At 42.7% G+C, this 17209-nt stretch overlaps 1 pseudogene; it reads right to left on the reverse strand.

Moving 5' to 3' along the window:
* Nucleotides 1-3920: 3920 nt before the first annotated feature.
* LOC147464720 (pentatricopeptide repeat-containing protein At1g19525-like) lies at nt 3921-5021 on the reverse strand (annotated as a pseudogene).
* Nucleotides 5022-17209: the final 12188 nt, after the last annotated feature.

The following is a 17209-nucleotide window of genomic DNA, read 5'->3' on the forward strand; positions in this document are numbered from 1 at the left end:
TCTCACAAGCTTGGAGTAGGTGATAAGCTTTCCATTAAAGCTTGAGAAGAGGGAGATATAGAGTCTTCTTTGCTTCACACATGAGAGTGTGTGAGTGTGTGTGTGTGATAATTCCTTGCAAAAATCAACCCCATCTCTCTCTTGGTTGACCCCCTTGCTAATTACTCATGCTAGCATCCTATTGACCTCCCTAGGCTTAGCCAATGACAATTAAGCAGCACAAGTGATAAGCCTTCTGACATGTGTCCCCTCTTTCCCCTTTTGTGAGATCTTTAGGTAATTATTTCATCCAAGTAAAATCTCATTGGACCCCTTTGCCTCCTGGCCAATAGGAATCAGGTAAGCCATTGGGCTGCTGAATGCTCATTGGACCCCTTGGGAGACTATCTAATTGTCTTCTAGAGAGCTTAATTCCCATTGTTTCTTTTATTAAGTGTTTTTAAATTAATTAAGCTAGCCTACTTCTCATTGGTCCACCTCCAAGGCCATCCAATAGGATTTGAGTACACCTTGTGGGCATCTGGGCTAGGGAGCTGACATGTGTCCCTCATTCCCTTTGTGTAAAGGGAGCTTGTGTGTGTGTGTGTGTGTGTGTGTGTGTGTGTGTGTGTGTGTGTGTATGTGTGTGTGTGTGTGTGATCTTCTCTCTCATCCCCTACTTGGAAGGCTCGCCCCCTCCTATGTAGGGATGGATGAAGACTTTTGGGGCACACACAAAGCATCAAATTTCCCTAATGTTTGACCTTTGGACACAACCTTTGAATTTTGGAACCTTAGCATTTTGGAAGTCTTAATGGGCTGAACCTTAGGGTCTTTTAAGCCCATTGTTGCACATAACTCTTTTGCACATGGCCCCCCTTTTGGATCCCTATTTTCCCTCCTTTGGATCCCTCTTGCGGTCGGTCTGCTAACTTAACCAATATTCTAGCTTTTTCTCCCTTGGCACTTCCCCATATTAAATGATTAGTTTAACTGGAGAAAATCATTTAGGAGAATTAGATATTGATTATTATGACACTTTATTTTATTTTTGTACCCAAACATTGTATTAGATCCACCAAGATTGTATCGGTTTGATCTCATAGGCCATTTTGTCCTTTTAAAGACATTTAATATAACATTTCATTTCATCTCTCTCTCTCTCTCTCTCTCTCTCTCTCTCTCTCTCTCAGCAAGGCAATGCAGGGCAGTGCAAGGAAAGTGCAAGTAGAGAAGAGAAGACGCGAGCAGGGCAGGGCAGGGCAGGGAAGGCGCGAGCAGAGCAGAGGAGGCAGAGCAAGACATCCTACACGTAGGTGATCGTACATCCTACGCATAGTTGAGAAGACATCCTACGTTAGGAGGTTTTTTCTTTTGAGATGAAGCACCCTTGGCATGAAAAAGTCCACAAAGAAACAATAAAAGCACCTTTTTTAGCGGCATAACCCTCTTTGCCAAAAGCAGCCTTCAAACCACCCATTTCATTTCTGAGTCCTCTAACGTTTGCATGAGGCATCCACCTACAAAGAGGGATAGAATGACACTCATGATAGATAATTAAGCAATTGTATTTGATTCAAAATATCTTGTCCTTTGTTCAGGTAGATCTTTGCTTCATTATTGTCATCTTGACCAAGCTCAGGCCTTACCACAAAAGGCACAATTGCAAGGGCTTGTTCCTAAGGAACAAGCTTAGCTGGAACAAAATCACCACACTAAGTGACACCTTCTGGATTAGGTTGACTTTCTCCATCTTCGCCCAAATCCTCTGTATCTTTAAAACTTGTCTCCACCTCATTACTAACTTCACCCAAAATTTGACTACCTATTGGAATATCCTTCTTTTTTGAGACTCTTGGTCGCTTCATTTGCTTAGATGAACAATATGGACTCACAAGACTGCAAACACCACAAAGCAATCTTTAGATCACAACACTAGAAGCAATCGAATGACTATCATGTTGTCTCCCATCCTAAAAAGATTTAAATTTGGTAGCCAAAAGAATTAAAGTGACTAATTAACATTGAAAAACTACAATCTTAGGGAGGGCATGTCATCGTGCCCTCACTCAAGGATGAAATAGGGAAAGAGAAATTCAAGTCACTGGAAGGGCACCTCAACGTTTCCTCTGAGAAATTTTGATATTTTCCTTTCCATATTTCATCATTGGATGAGGACACGTCGATGTGCCCTCACTGAGATTAGACTTTCCAATTGTAAATTTATTGTTTGGAGGAGGGCATGTCGGCATGCCCTCCCTGAGATTGCTGCAAATTTATTGCTTGGAAGAGGGCACGTCGACGTGCCTTCCCTTAGATTGCAATTAGACTTGGTGAAATTCAAGATCGCAATCATGCCTCTCTCTTTTGAACGGTGAGATGCTGCTCATTAAATTCTCATGTCATATTAATGGCTCACAAACATCAGCAACAAGGTTGCATTGTACCTTTGCTAGGCACATAATATTTTCATCACCGTTTACGCTCACACCATCAACCTCTGAATGTAATGAGGCATGTGGGCATATGGCATTGTTATCAACACCATGTGATTTGTCATGTAGGCAACAATTTGGATTTTCCCCTAATACTTGTATGTCTGTCAATAGAATCAATGTTGGTACAACACCTATAAAACTTATGCTTAACAACCCCCTCGCAGGGCTACCCCTCACACCTGGGGGAGGCAGGGGGGGGGGGCCTGGCAATGGCGGAGAAACTAGGATTTTTTACTGCACACACACACACACACAGAGATCAATTATCGTCCACGAAGGTGAGATATGACCTATGAGACCGAAAACAAAACATTAGAGAGAGGTCTTCGAAGCGAGGGGATTGTGAGATACATCTCAATTAACGACTAAGTGTCCATCAAGGGGAAAATAAAAGGAAGATAAGTTGAATAAAACCTATGGAGAGGAACCCCCCCTCCCCAAAAGAACGAAGTGCCACTCAGAAAAAGACAAACTTCAACAAAGATGATGCATTGTGTGCAACTAGCAAGGCTAGCACTCAACTGCAAAGTGCGAAAATCATTATGAGAGAATGTGTTTGCATATTGCACATGCTCAAAATAAACATGTAATCCCACCTACCAAATTTGACATTTACTTTCGAGTTAAACATTTTAAGGTGAGACAACCTCTTCAATGGTGGAAAATTAAATCTAAAAACCTTCAAATATACTCAATATGACTCTTATTTGTAGGTTTTCCAAGTTTTGGAAAACAAGGGTGTGCGTTCGGGCACATGCACACATCAAAACGAGCAAATACCTATAAGAGACGACCTCTAAAATTGTGGAAAATAAATCTTAAAACGTTCAAATATACTAAATATGACTCTTATTTGTAGGTTTTCCAAGTTTTAGAAAACACGAGTGTGCGTGCACACGCTTGCCCCATGGGATGTGAATCAAAGAAGGCATTGGGCAAGCAAGATAAAAAAGAACAAAGACCTATAAGTTAAAGATGGCGTGTGACTCTACTACTCTTAAGCCAATACAAGGCTTAGCATTTGTTCAACCGGTAGTGACACGAGCGAGAGAAGGGGGAAGAGGGGGGGGGGGTGCAAAACCAAAAATAATGGTATGACAATGACTGTCATAAACATTTTAATAAAAGAACCACCTGTTTGCTATCTGACAATCTGGCTTGAATCAGGCTTCTCTCTGCCCGAATCTTAGCTGATATCCATGATCACAACTACCTACAACTGTAACCAAGCAATATAAGCATTTCAAATAGAAACGTTGTTCAATCTTTAATAAATATGTGGAATCAATGCACCAACATTTGTTTGCAGATCTCATATATGCACTTTGATTGAAGATATACCTTGCTACTCAAGAAAAAGGTTCGAAATAGAGCCCCACTCTGTCATAGCAACAATAAAGACTTCAAAGAAGCTGACATGAAATTCAGAGTGGTGATTATTCCTCATAGAGTTTCAGGTGCCTCCTCCACACGCTTACTCACACCCGCAAGAAAACTTTTGGTTTCTATCCCTAAGCTTTGTGTTGCTCCTTCTGAAGGCTTTCTAACACCTACAAGAAATTTGGCTGCTTGAATTCCTAATAAAGCTCTTTCAACCTCATCAGATGGGGTGAGACCTTGGGCAATCATCCGATCTCGCATGGACTGAGCCTCCTCACGATCGTTGCCATCCAGCAATGAAACAATCATTAGCTCATAAGTTGAAACATCAATCTCAACCTCCTCAGCGAGAAGAGCCTTCACCTTATCAACGGAAGTTTCTCTAGCATACACTGAAAAAAGACTAGCGTAAGGTTTGCAATCCGAAACATCGCCTTTATCTTTGAGGTTCTATCAAGAGTTTTTGCCTCCTGAACCAAACCCAGTTTTCCAAACCATCCAATTAGCGTCATAAGAGTCTCCACCCCGGGCCTTATAGCGATGCTTTCTAGATTTAGCATCACATCTACCGCCCTTTGAAACTAATTTATTTTCTCAAAGGCAACAATTAGCATGTTGACTGACTCATCTGGAGGAGAAAATCCTGAATTCATCATATCTTCAATTTTCAGGACAGCAGATGGTAGCAAATTTAAGTGAATATAAGCATTCATAAGAGCTGAGTAGATATCAGGACTCATTTGTGGCCTTAAGAAGGCATCCTCATTCATAATTGAAAACATTTTCAAGGCCTCTACAGCTTTATCTTGTTTCCCATAGCCATTAAGAACCATAAGATAAGTATCAACAGATCCATGTAGCTTTTCCTCCTCCATTTCTGCTAGCAATGTTTCTCCCTCTTCAGGATTTCCAGTTTCACAGTGAAACTCAATCATCTTATCGCATGCACCAAGATCAGGCATGTAACCCCATTGAACGTATTCCATCGAACATCTCTCTAGCTTTATCAACCCTCTACAGTTTGCAGTTCATATCAAGCAACAAGGTGCATGCTACAAAATCAGGGGAAAAGCCCTTATCAAAAGTACTCATCAACCTGTCTACATCATCATAACGTTCTAAGTTCATGTATTTTACTAGAATTCTTTACAAATCCTGGCTCAGCTGGAACAAAATCACCACATTGAATGACACCTTCTTCACCCAAATCCTCTGTATCTTTAAAACTTGTCTCCACCTCATTACTAACTTCACCCAAAATTTGACTACCTATTGGAATATCCTTCTTTTTTGAGACTATTGGTCGCTTCATTTGCTTAGATGAACGATATGGACTCACAGGACTGCAAACACCACAAAGCAATCTTTAGATCACAACACTACAAGCAATTGAATGACTATCATGATGTCTCCCATCCTAAAAAGATTTAAGTTTGGTAGCCAAAAGAATTAAAATAACTAATTAACATTGGGAAATTACAATCTTAGGGAGGGCATGTTGACGTGCCCTCACTCAAGGATGAAATAGGGAAAGAGAATGTGCGCTCCTTGCCGCACTGTCGAAGCAAGGGACTTGCCAATACACCGTATGCAAGCCACAAACGGCTCCAAGCACACAACAAGCCTAAACTAGCAAGCTCAAGGAAACAAAGGGTGTGTCACTCACCGCTCTACGCTCGCCTTCGTGGTGGATTCCTCGCCCCGATGAAGAAGAAGCTGCAGTCGTGCCGCGCTCAACCGCTTCGCCGCCGTCGTGCCTTCGTAATGCTCGATCGCACACACACTCTCCCTCTCTCTCTCTCTCTCTCTCTCACACACACACAAGGAGGTGAAGAAGAAGAAGATGGAGATGGAGCAAGAGCACTCTTCAATTGCACAAATGAGAGAATGAGTAAAAATTAGGTTTAGTTGGCTTTTATAGGAGCTCACCCCATTCACACTTGGGCGCCCATGCTTAACCAACTAATCCCTTGAATGTCCATGTTAGAGTGCGCCTCTCATCGACGATCACTCTTACCCTTTTCCTATTGGTCCGACAAGCCCGGTACCTGACTCTATCAAATACATAAAACGCGTCCATCGTAGGTGATGGGGTGTCCGTGAGCCGTGAGGGTTAACATGCCCCCCTTCCTGATGTAGATTCCGTCCTCGAAAGCTATTGAGTTGAAGCTGGTTCGTCGAGGTGGAAGAGCATTTGAGATGAATGTCCTTAGCCTTCTTCAGTCACTGCAAAATCAAACAGCATTGGCACAGTAATTGCATTCTCTTAAAAAGCATATGCAGTTTGAGGTAGACACATTGATTGGTCAAAGAATTTCAAACAATTTGTTAGCAATGAACATTAAATTGCAATGTAATCAAATGCATAAACAGATGTAAAGGTAAAAAATTAAACAAGTCTGGGGTCGCTAATTTGACGGTCGAAAAGCACTAGAGATCGAATATTAATACCATGGGTAAGCTTCTTAATTTTCTGTGGTCAATTAAGTTGTTTAATCGCGAGAGCCAAGTATTCATGTTCGAGGGCTGACTAGAGGCTATACCTAGAAGACTTTGTAGTTAAGCTACCATAAAAGGAATTTCTCATGAAATCATCGCCTGACTGATTACTTTTTCGTTGACCCCCCAAAGTCTTTTCACACTGATTCAATTTTGATGTGTGTGCTTATTTTGTATGCCTTGGGTTTTTTGCTTTTCAAGGAAAAGCGCCCACACTGGGAACCTCTAGGGCTCTAGTACCATAGGCGATACATGTGAGTGAAGTACCAAATCAAGCAGAGATTTCTCTTCCAGCTTAAAATTTTACATTGTGGCACTTTGATTTTTGTTTGTTCATTTTCAGCATTTTAATTTTGTAACTTTGGGGGGTCATATAACACTGTTACCCTCCCCAGGCTCATCACATTAGTAAACTCCCTTTATAATACTTAAGCTAAAGGTCACTAGGGTTAAGCCCACTAGAAAGCCCTAGTACATTTCATACAATGCTGCCTAAATCGGATTAAGAACCTAAGTAACCATTGCTTATTAGGAAGGCATTCCCCATGGTATTAAGAGAAGATTTCTAATATCTAGCTTGGTCAAACTAGCTTAGTCGGGCTGCTTGATTTTTACACCTAGACAAGTGATTATGACAAAACATTACATTGAATTAAATGTTTGATACTAAGCAAATGCGCTGAATATTATGCTACCAATCACAATCAAAGCAGACAATCATAGATGCAAAAAAGATAAGGGCAATGCTAATGGACAAGAAACACCTGTTTGTGTTGATGGTCGCGCTTGATTTGAAGGTTCCATGAAGGTCCAAATCCTATCAATAGCAACACGCTCTTGTACACACTAGGAAACAAAAGGAATACCTCCAGGAGGCACATCAGTGGGAAAAGAGAACTTTGCTAATCACTCAACTCTAAAACAGAAACACTCCTATCGTACTAATCTTACCTACCCTCCATCACTCAAGTGATGAGGATCAAAGGTGTTTTATGGCATAGGTTTCTGTTTCACTATACCAGATGTGACATGTGTAGGTATGAGTCAATGTTTTGACTTTTATTGTGCATACTCGTTTGCTAATTGCTCTTGCTTTTTTTTTTTTTTTTGTGAGTATAAAGCTTTATATGTACATTCCCTAAGATTGGAATTGAGAGGTCAGGGAAAAAGGTTGAGAGGGAAGCAAGTGAATGATGACTGTCAGCAAACACTCCCCCCTTCCTTGGGTAGATCATACCGTTTGAAATGAGCTTTTCACTCTTTGAAACCAATTGTTCCAATTGGTAACAGGTGAGGATTTTTGCCATTAGTTTTCTATTACCCTAGGTGCCTCGTCAAGCTGCAAGGGTGGTAAGGTACTCTCCCAGGATTGAACTTGAAGTGGTTTATCAGGTGATTCTTGAACACTGGGAGGTGTGGATTCTTTTGTAGCTTCATTGAGGTCCACTACTATAGATGGAGGCTGTGTAGAAGCTTTTACCTCTATGGATGTATTACATGAGGAGCTAGAATCTTCATGGGACTCCCCCCTTCCTGAGCTAGGTGGATCAATTCGTTCTTTCTTTGGTACCCAAACTAGCTCGGGAGCAGGTGTGTAGCATTCTGTGATTTTTTCCTTTCCACAATCGTTGATTCGTTTTGGAACTACGGGATTGGGCTCACTTGGGTCAGGTGTTAGGTAAGAGCACAATCTACGTTTTGGTACCCAGATTTGATCATTTCCTTGATAGTAGCCTTGGCCTTCCAATAGTCGTTTAGGGATCCATCGCAACATTTTCTTACTTTTCTTGGAGCGAGTGGTACGTTTCTTACAAGGCTTCTGTTTTTTAGCACTAGCTATGGTCACTAAAGAAGCTTTAGGGACCCACTTGTATGTTTTCTTCGTTACATTAGGATGAGTCTTGTCGGAAGCGATATGCATTGCTTGTAGCATATTTAAGGGTATAGGCATTTCATCCCCCTCAGGTGTTACCCAGGTCGTCCCCCTATTTCCCCAAGTGTCTATGGTTGATGCTAGGTGGACCCAGTCTACATTGTCTGATTCCGTCATACCCGGTAGGATATCCATATAAGGAGAATCTTGGCCAATGTCTGTATCCTTCTTACAAGTGTAACAATATTGTAGTGGGGCCGAGTGAACTGTGGTGTCAGAGCGATGATCAATAATGGTTTTACTCCCTAAGGGGTGTACCTTACCAGTCACCAAATCCACTCTAAGGACAGAGTCTTGGAATTGCAAATAGACATGATTTTTAGACCAATCATGAACCATTTGTGCTTCCCTCATGAATGGTCGTCCTAAAATCATTTCATATGACATAAGGTGTTTAGAGAAATCCATTACAATGAACGTATGTTGTACCTTGTGTCCTAGAACTTTGATCTTAAGATCCTTGAGCATCCCCATAGGTTTGGCTATGGTACCATTTGCCATCTTTACCACAATGTTAGTAACACTGAGGCGGGGTTTTCCCATGGATTCCCAACAATCTTTTGTAACGATGCTAACTCCCGCACCACCATCAAGAATTCCCTTTATAGTTAATCCCTTGGTAGTGATGGGTAGGGTCGCATTAGACTCGTCGCCTTCAAAATACTGCCCTAATTCGTTAATGGGTACCTCGATCACAGACTCGTGTCCATCTAAGTCAAGTGATTGCACATGATTTTCCTCATCAATCATAATCGAGTCAGGCCTATTTGGTTGCGCAAACTGCGGTAATCCCGTTCGTAGCTCTCCGTTAAGGAATGCTCGAAGTGCAAGGAATAACTCAGGATCTCCATACAACTTTGCTATGATCGTGGTTCGGACCTCAGAAGACATGAAGTCCACTAGTTTGGCAACATTCATTGGCGTTTTGCAGGGTGTAGGTCCTTGACTAGGAACTGGTGAGGATGGAATCTCATATTCCTCAATGGGATCAGGTATTCCTTCGTTAAACATCCTTTCCAACAAGAAGGGTGTATGCTCACTTTCTGATGTCCTGTCCTCACTCCCTTCTTGGATGATACTAGATATGGCTAACGGTCTATGGTTCATGTGGGGTGGATGAACTTGTGTGGGAAACACTGTGTCATGAATTTTGACATGCATGGGTTCTGGTTCTAGTTTTTTTTGAGTCTCCTCCACTAAACCTCTTAGATGTTTCACCTGCTCAATCTCGTCTACTGGGTTTGGGTACGTCCTAATCTTCTTTTTACGATTCTTCCCTTTTTGCCCCTGCGGTTTATCTTGGGGGTCTTGGATTGGATTTGGAAACACTTGTGGTGTTTTCAGAGGCTCTTTATGGTTTTCTCTTATTCGGTTTTCATTTGGTTCCATGTTACGGTTTTCTTTGTCGGTCTTTCCCTTTGTGGTATTGGTTCTAGTCTCCATTGTCTCGACTGAATCTGAATCATCCTCAAGGTCATTCATATACACGGGGTCATCTCCTGTTCCTATGTTTGTTTTGGAACTTGGCTTTAAATTTTCCGTATTCTGCGACTTCTTCCTTCGTGTCTTCTTTTTCTTTGCTTGGATAACTGACGCGGTATCTCTCTCTTCGAGGATATGGCCTGGCCCTTGAAGCATGGACCGTGTAATCGCATAAGCGGGTGCGACGGGTGGTATTGGCGACGTCACACTAGCAATTTCGACCAAATTCAGGGGTGTGATTTTAGGCGCATTTGGGTTATAGGGGCATTGGGCAATCAAGTGATCTGTGCCACAATGATTACATGTGAGTATTGGCATTGCAGACGTGCTCCCTTGATTCATTTGCATCTGTGCAGCATTCTTTTGCAGCCTAATAGGGCACTCCGCTGCTCGATGTGGTCCACCACACTCGTAGCATTGAAGAGGTGGCCTCCTAGCCTGGGTGTTGATATTTTGACCTCTGGATGCGAGAGCAGCAGCTTGATAAACCGGCTTGACTTGCCCCCAACAATCTTCCATGTAGTATATAGGACACTCTTCCAATGTATCAAGACCGTAGGCAATACTAGTGTCTATTTCCTCCTCACAGCCATCTAGATAAGCATTTGATGGCTCGCAACCCACTTGGTTCATAGGGGCGACTCTTGGATGCGGGGGCTGCGGTCCTAGCACAGGAGGTGGTAACGGTGTAGCTTGTACAACATTTTGAGATCTAGGGACCATGTGTTGCGGTAGTTGCTCAACAGGTGGAGTAGGCATCAATACAGGAGCTCGAGGCGCATCCGTCCAGGCTACAGGTGGTCTATTTGCCATCATACGTTTGATCATTAAACAATCCTTAGCTTGGTGACCATACCTACCACATGCGTTGCAAGTTCCATTAAATTTTACTCTAAACGTAGGGCACTCACTAGTGCTATGTGGACTAAGCAAATGGAACACCATTGTTGCTCCCTTCTTGGATACATGTGACTATTTTGAGGGGGTCGATTATCCTTAAGAGACTCTTGGATTGCCTTGGTGAGGTCTGTCAAGAATGTCTCAAATACCTTTGGCTCATTGGCAATGGGCTTTGCAGTCATGGGTTCATACTCAATGGCTTGTGAGCTAGTGGATCTCGTGTCAGTAGACACCCTCATGCCTGCTATCATCAAGTTGTCCTCTAATTGGATTGCATTGGCAGTGACATCTTCCCAGGTTGTGATACCTCTAATCACTAGTCCATTATAGATTCCTTCATTCCTCAACCCTCGAATGAATCGATCAAGCAGTTGGTTATTGTTGAAGCGCTCATTTACAGGGCAGCGAGAGTTTAAGTGCTTTAGACGACTAATGAAGTCCCTTACTGACTCTCCTTCCTTACGTTCGGCCTTCTGTAGCTGAGATGCTACACCCCAAACCACACCTTCTCGTATGTACTCCTTTAGAAACAACCTTCGAAGGGTAGGGTAGATTGTTTTCTCGTCCACCCTTAGGGTTCTATACCAATCTCCAGCCTTCCCACTTAATGTCAAGCTTAAGGCATTGCACTTATGTAGTTCGTTGCGTTCCCCTAAGGAATCACATACTTGTTCAAACACTTCAATGTGTTTTCTAGCATCTTCGTCCCCATTGAATTTTTGCGTGAGTTTGGCAAATTGTACTGCCTTACTTCTAGGCTCTCTATCAGATGCATGACGCATATTTTCCGCGATAGATCGACCTATGGTTTGAGCAAAAGCTGCCATGTCACCTATGTGAGGAGGCAGGGCCGGTGGAGGTACTCTTGGAATCATATGTGGGAGAGGGACGGGTACCGGTCTTGGCATATGTGTGGATGATGCAGGATATGGAACATAACCGGGCATAGGTCCACTCGGATAAGAGCTAGGGAGCGGCACTCGAGGAGCATAAGCAAGTGGTACAATTGGAGGTGTGGGGGCCATGTGTGCATAAGGGGCTAGAGGCACATATGGTCGAGGCCCCATATTAGGTACTACGACACTAGGTAGTGGCACTGCGCTAACCGTAGATGTCATCGGTACATTCTCTATCAGGCTTATCCCTGGAGTGAGCACTGTGTTTTCCTTGATAGAGGGTTGAGCCAAGTTAGGGAAGCTAAAGTTTTCGCTCGGAGGCTCAGATTGCATAGAGACCCCAGGTGAAATGACGTAAGATGGGTCCATGGGGCTTATTAGAGGAGTCTCCATTTGTGATAGAGTAGGCTGTTGAGCCTTGCTCGTATCCAGAAATCTCATGGGGCTAGTTGAGAGTATATTTACCCCTCGGTTTTGCCTTTCTGATTGAATAATGCCATGGATAACATTACAGATCATTTTCTGTTGATCTTCGATGCTCGTGGCACTAGAGGTGGATTGTACAATCTCTATCCATCCTACATGGTAGGCGTGGCCAGAGTGTAGATCCGTCAACACCTCAGTGTGGAGGTAGTATGTCCAATGATCATTAATGAACAATCCTTCTAGAGTCGACGTGTTAACGGTTTCTTGTGAGGTAGAAGCAATATTGCTCCCCGTGGTTTTACTTGTCACCAACGGTACTCTAGAGGGAACTTCTGAAGGAGGCAGCTCAACATGGCCTTCTTGGTAAGAAGTTGGTAGGATATCTACATGGACACTCTTTGGGGGTGTGGGGTCCACGTGCGATGTGAAAGGAGAGTCCACTTCCCCACCCCCTTCGTGTGCTTCATTTGCATCAGGTTCCGAGCGAGTAGCTCTACCTAATGTTTCCATGAAACGGCTAAACATACTAGTACTAGGCTGTGGAGCTTCGGGAGGTGCATGGCCTTCTCTCTCAGTGTTTTGGGTAGGGTATGCTTCCATGATTTCTGAGTCGGAGGAGGAATCACTAGCGGCTATTTTAGGGTCTTGGGTGGTGCTACCTTGTGTCCCCGCTGAGGGTCTAGAGCTTATCGTGGATGGGTAATGGGTGTCCGTATGAACAGAGGCACCCTCAATATGCTCGTGTTCTAGCACTCGCCCAGAGCGTAAGTGCATGTGCTTTTGATATCCTAAGGTGTCAAAAAGCTGCTCTAGGAGGCCTTGTGACTAGTTTTTAGCGTGTTTTTTGTTTGTTTTTTTGCTAGAGTTTTTAGAGCGTGTCGTGGAATGGGACGTGTGATAGCTCGAAACGAGCGTATCGGTCAGAGGGTCGTGCCGTGCTTTACAGCCCTCCGTTTGGTCACTCTATGCCGTCGGAATCCCTAAAACTGTCAATTTCCAGTAGGGAACTAGGCCCAAACTAGAAAGTCTAAGGGTGCAAGTGGGAAGAGAAAGGAGGAGAGTGGAGGACTTGTCCCACATGCTCTCATTCTCTCTTGAGGGAGTAGGGTATATATATAAGAGTGAGTCTAGTATATATCATAAGACTGAGGACTGAGGCCTGGGCTTGGGCTTGGGCTTGGGAAACCGATCCCGATCTACCTTTTATACAAACCAACCCGTCCGTTTTAAGAGTCACGTTTTTTATTTTCGAAAAATTTAGCCGCCCGCTCGCTCGCGTTTTTGATTTTCGATTTTTTAATTTTTTATTTATGCAGATATGCAGAAATTTTAGAAAACGCAGAAATTCAGAAATTGCAAAAATTGCAGAAATTGCGAAAAAAACACAGAAATTGCAGAAAATGCAGAAATTGCAGAAAATTAAAAAAACGCAGAAATTTAGAAAATTGCAGAAATTGAAAACACCGAACTTGAAAATGCAAAAATTGCAGAAATTGAAAAAACGCAGACAATAGCAAAAATTGAAACTTGACAGCAAATGCAGAAAACGCAAAAAACAGAAATCTCCACACACTCCTTCCCTGCCTTTCCTATGATAGAAATTGCACCACAAGGAAGCGTAAAGTGCTAACCGAGCTTAGTGTAGGGCATATCCCCGGCAGCGGCGCCAAAAATGTGCGCTCCTTGCCGCACTGTCGAAGCAAGGGACTTGCCAATACACCGTATGCGAGCCACAAACGGCTCCAAGCACACAACAAGCCTAAACTAGCAAGCTCAAGGAAACAAAGGGTGTGTCACTCACCGCTCTACGCTCGCCTTCGTGGTGGATTCCTCGCCGCGATGAAGAAGAAGCTGCAGTCGTGCCGCGCTCAACCGCTTCGCCGCCGTCGTGCCTTCGTAATGCTCGATCGCACACACACTCTCCCTCTCTCTCTCTCTCTCTCACACACACACAAGGAGGTGAAGAAGAAGAAGATGGAGATGGAGCAAGAGCACTCTTCAATTGCACAAATGAGAGAATGAGTAAAAATTAGGTTTAGTTGGCTTTTATAGGAGCTCACCCCATTCACACTTGGGCGCCCATGCTTAACCAACTAATCCCTTGAATGTCCGTGTTAGAGTGCGCCTCTCATCGACGATCACTCTTACCCTTTTCCTATTGGTCCGACAAGCCCGGTACCTGACTCTATCAAATACATAATACGCATCCATCGTAGGTGATGGGGTGTCCGTGAACCGTGAGGGTTAACAGAGAAATTCAAGTCATTGGAAGGACACCTCAACGTTTCCTCTAAGAAATTTTGATATTTTCCTTTCCATATTTCATCATTGGATGAGGGCACGTCGACATGCCCTCCCTGAGATTGGACTTTCCAATTGTAAATTTATTGTTTGGAGGAGGGCATGTTGGCATGCACTTCCTGAGACTGCTGCAAATTTATTGCTTGGAAGAGGGCACATCGACGTGCCTTCCTTGAGATTGCAATTAGACTTGGTGAAATTCAAGATCGCAATCATGCCTCTCTCTTTTGAACGGTGAGATGCTGCTCATTAAATTCTCATGTCATATTAATGGCTCACAAACATCAGCAACAAGGTTGCATGGTACCTCTGCTAGGCACATATTATTGTCATCACCATTTACGCTCACACCATCAACCTCTGAATGTAATGAAGCATGTGGGCATATGGCATTGTTATCAACACCATGTGATTTGTCATGTAGGCAACAATTTGGATTTGCCCCTGATACTTGTATGTCTGCCAACAGAATCAATGTTGGTACAACACCAATAAAACTTATGCTTAACAACCCCCTTGTAGTGCTACCCCTCACACCTGGGGGAGGCGCAGGTGGGGGGGGGGGGGGGGACTTTTAATGGCAAAGAAAATAGGATTTTTACTGCACACACACACACAGAGATGGTCTACTAGAAAAATAGGTCACTTTAGTGTCTCAGGAGACTTGAGTGTCCAATTATAGAACTAGTGTTAACCACATCGTATACAACATTTTATCTTTTATGTAGCATTTGAAAATTTTTCTTGAGTGAAGAGTTATGGTTAAAATATACCTTGTTGCCTTTTGCACTCAAGGCAACTTTTTGAACCCCAAGATCCATGGAGAGCCATTATATGCATTCATCTGATAGGAAAATCTACTAATACTTGATAAATGTATTTAGATCACCATTATCATTCATGACTGTGAGTTATGAATTACTTTTTATGTATAGGTTAAGAGGAGTACCATATAGAGTTGTAGGTTTGATGTGAGGTTCATATATGTTCTATGCTCTATTTCAAGGTTCTCATGTCCATAAACTTATGTGTTGATGTATGTTTAGCCAACACAAGTTGTATGGATAGTTTTGCACAAAATGGCTTTCTTTTCACATCATGATTGATCATATGAGTCCCGCATGGGTGAAATGACATGGTAAGGTGATAATATATTTTGTAGAGCTAAGCTTGATTCATTTTGGTATGCTATCAATCACTCCCTCTTTTATGTCATGTATGCATCCAAAAATAGGAAAAAAAAAAATTGCACTTAAGTGTGATAAGTATACTATATGATATCAATCACTCCCTCTTTTATATCATGTGTGCATCCAATAATAGGAAAAGTTGTTTTGCACTCAAATGTGAAGTCATACTATACAACTGGTCAAAGTGATGGGGGTATTTTGTATCATGATTAAGGTTATGTGATGATATTAAATGATGCATGAAACCTCAAAGGATAGCTATGGATATCCCACCTACATGTGTGTACTGCTTTCCATCCTTCTATGTCAAAAACTAGCTCTATGTGCAAGGACAGTGATGTGTGGTTGTGGTGCATCACTTGTATATGGTTAAATTGTCATAAAATCTAATATCTACCTATTCCAAAAGACTTTCTCATATTGAACTGATCATTTAATATGGGAGAGATAAATAGGAAACAAGAGGTAGAATATAAACATATGCTTACAGATCTATCTCAAGAAGGGGCCCATGGTAAAAGGGTTCAAATAAGAGATGGTCTATCAAAGAGCCAGGCTACTAATGGAGCTTAGAAGACCTTAGGGTTAGCTTCATTAAAGACCTCCAAAAAGTTAGTGTTAAAAGTCCTTGCCTTGATTTAGGTGCTTGAGGTGCTTGACCTGATGCATGACTAAGGTGCTTGAGTTGCTTGGACATGCTTGCTTGCTATGCTTGTGGGAACACCCCCTAGTTCAAGTGCTTAGTCATGCTTGATGACTAAGGTGCTTGCTCATGCAAAGTCAAAAATATCCCTACAAGATCGGGGGTGAGCCCTTTTCCTAGGGGGTAGAGATAGAACACACACACACACACACAAGGTGAGACCAAGCCTAGAGAGGCAGCAAGGACACATGTCAAGCCCCTACCCATTTTACCTTCATAGGTGCTTGACTCCTATTGGCCAGGCTTAAAAGGGGTCCAATAATAAATTACCACATTTATTTAATTTCTTTTGCATTTATCAAGTCCTCTCTCTCAAAGTGGAAAGAGGGACACTTGTCCCAAGACTACCCTTGTTGCTTGATATGCACTAAGGTTGTGATTGGCCAAGCTTGAGGAGGAGGTCCAATCAAATGCCTAGGAGTGCTAAAAGAGGGGGTCGACCAAGGAAGCATGGGCCTAGATTGCAGGATATACTCACCCACACACACTCTCATTGTGTACATTGCAAGTGCAAGAGCTCCATCTCCTTCTCTAAGCTCCTTGAGAAGTGTGAGCCTAGACTAAGCTTCTTGTCTATGGAGTGCAAATCCAACCAAGACACATGCTTCAAAGATTGAGCTTGCCATCTTCTTCATCTTCATCATTATTAAGCTATTAAGCTATGCTAAAGAAGAGTGATGATAATTAAGGGAATAGTTCTTTCTCGTATACTACTTCTTCTTCCTCTTCCCTATCCTCATTCCCTGCTAGCTCTCTCCACCTTCGAAGTTGTTTGAGGTCTTGGGAGTGAGTCCAACTAATGCGTTCTTCTAAGGTTATGCTATGTTAGTGGTGCATGAAGCTTTCCATCTTCATTTCATCACTTAGGTTGAAAAGAACACAAAGATTGTATTGTAGCAAGTCCCCTTTAATGGGAGAACCTATAATACAAATGCCTATTGGAGGGGGGGACCGGCTCCACATAAATCCGGTCCTCAACTGTTGTCATGTTCTCTAATTCTCTCTCTCTTGTAGAAGTATTG

This window comes from Adiantum capillus-veneris, chromosome 1 (assembly GCF_014529385.1).
Source record: "Adiantum capillus-veneris isolate H3 chromosome 1, ASM1452938v2, whole genome shotgun sequence".
Classification (NCBI taxonomy): domain Eukaryota; kingdom Viridiplantae; phylum Streptophyta; class Polypodiopsida; order Polypodiales; family Pteridaceae; genus Adiantum; species Adiantum capillus-veneris.